The sequence below is a fragment of the Oratosquilla oratoria genome, chromosome 11 (genome assembly GCF_046742065.1).
Source record: "Oratosquilla oratoria isolate Oo_2021 chromosome 11, ASM4674206v1, whole genome shotgun sequence".
In the NCBI taxonomy this organism is placed as follows: Eukaryota; Metazoa; Arthropoda; class Malacostraca; order Stomatopoda; family Squillidae; genus Oratosquilla; species Oratosquilla oratoria.
The window spans coordinates 55,902,309-55,904,808 of NC_134787.1; the positions used below are offsets into that span (position 1 = coordinate 55,902,309).

General features: G+C 36.3%; 1 protein-coding gene across 4 annotated transcripts in view; it reads left to right on the forward strand.

The window, feature by feature from the left end:
• Window positions 1-2,500, forward strand: part of LOC143029836 (glutamate receptor ionotropic, NMDA 2B-like) — a 597,917-nt gene that overhangs the window by 51,142 nt on the left and 544,275 nt on the right. The gene's annotated exons all lie outside the window — the stretch shown is intronic.

Here is a 2,500-nt window from a genome sequence, read left to right on the forward strand (position 1 = left end):
TCGAGACGACATATTTCTGTCGTCTGTCCAGTCCCGTACAATCTAATCATTCCCTGTCTACGACGATCCTTATGGCCTCTAGGGGTGCTGATTGCGTACCCTATAGGAGATTAGGCATCGTCAGGTTAGGTTAGGTTAGGTTGGACTAGACCAATTTATTAGATATTAGTTAGTTCCTCTTCAACAACAGACAAAAACAAACATGGCGTCTCGAATCTTGCCGACGTCCGAGTTGTCGCTATTACATCTCTTTTGGCAATTTTTTTTTCTGTTGATATCCGCCAATAAAAACGTATATTACGTTGATGTATTATAGTTTACAAAGTCAATATCCAATATTCTATTGCTATATTGTTTAGGTGTGCATTTCTTTAGATTTATCGACCTCAGTGGCACCCATACAGCTCAGAGTCACGTAGTATTACTTTGTGAGTGGAGATTGATCACTTTTGAGCTTTACTGTGTCTAATTTTGGCTGTTTCCCATGAATCTTAACTTGAGCCCTGTGCATCCATCTTTTTAATGCCAGTTGACGGAAGTGATAGTTATCGGTGAGGAAATGATAAGACTGATCTTTTATTCAGGAGAATGATAGCTTTCGATCAAAACCATAGAGTAACCTTATCCCAAATACATGCGTTTGTTTATAATTATTTGCTTGATTATCATTTATTATCATTTACCTGTCAATTTATTATTATTTACTATTTTCCTGTTTGTTTATTATTCAACTATACCTATGCATTCATTTATTTTGTTTATTATTATATATGTTATAATTTTTATTTGTTTATTTATTCATCATCATTATATATTTTTTCGCATCTGACCTAGCTATGGACCAAAAGGTCGGCGTGCTCCTCCTTTGTAATCCTTTGTAATTTCTTATTTAGGAGAATGACAGCTTTCGATCAAAGTCCAGCACTTAGTTCAGAACCATAACATAATGTTATCCCAAACACACGGGTGCACATACCTATACATATGCGCACATGCATACGCACACATAACATAAAACTCGTACTCAAACACACATACACATAAATACACATACCAGTACTCTTGTATACAAGCAAATATATATAGACACACATACGCACGCACACGCATGTACACATCGATACATACACAGAAACACGTACATACATGCATATACATGCACACACATGCACACATGATCACACACACAAGAACACACAAGTAAGAACACACACACACACACACACACACACACACACACACACACACACACACACACACACACACACACACACACACACACACACACACACACACGCAAGAATACACACACGTAAGAATACACACACACACACACACACGTAAGAATACACACACACACACACACACACACACACACACACACACACACACACACACACACACACACACACACACACACACACACACACACACACACACACACACACACACGCGCGCGCGCGCGCGCGCGCATATACACTGTACACGCGCACGTATACACAGTTACTTACACACACGTGTACACACACATGTACAAGTCCATGTACACGCACATAAACAAGAATGTACACACGCATGCTCACACACATGTACACACGCATGCCCACACACATGTATACACATGTAGACACGCATGTACACACGTATGTATACACGCATGTACACATATACACACACGTACATACCTACACGTAAGCACACACGTACACACGCTTCCGCAGAGGCGTATCCACGCGTGTATCCACTCGCATATACACGCACGCACATGATTAAAATGCTTGTGATGTAGAGCAATGTAAAAGATAACATCATTACCCATTGATTGAGCAATGCAAAATCTTGTAATTCACAGCCAGGAAGGGAATTATTGTCGGTAGTTGGTAGAAAACACAATTTCAGAGCGACTAATTGTTAAACAAACATTCTGGGAGCTGAGATGAGAAAGAGTTCAGTATGAAAGTATTTCAGCCCCTTAGGTGTGTATAGATGTCATACCTTACGATATGTCTATTCAATCTTTTCGAAACTACGTTTTGATCCAAACTGAATAGAATTGCCTGGGCAGACCAACATCTAGAAACTGTATCTTCGTAGTGAAGAAATTAATTGATTTAGCTTTGATAGTCTGAAGGCGTTATCTTTCCTTACGTTGAACGAAATTGGTCAAAGTGGATCAGAACATCACAAATTTGCGTCATCATTGAGGTTCAAACATATACAGGTAATGCTACCATTTTAGAGTACAGGATATATATATATATATATATATATATATATATATATATATGTATATATATATATGTATATATATATATATACGTATATATTCATATATATATACGTATATATTCATATATATATATATATATATATATATAATATACGTATATATATATTTATATATATAAATATATATTCTATTATATATATATATATATATATATATATATATATATATATATATATATACATGCTTCATGCCGATAGTGATGTCACTTCA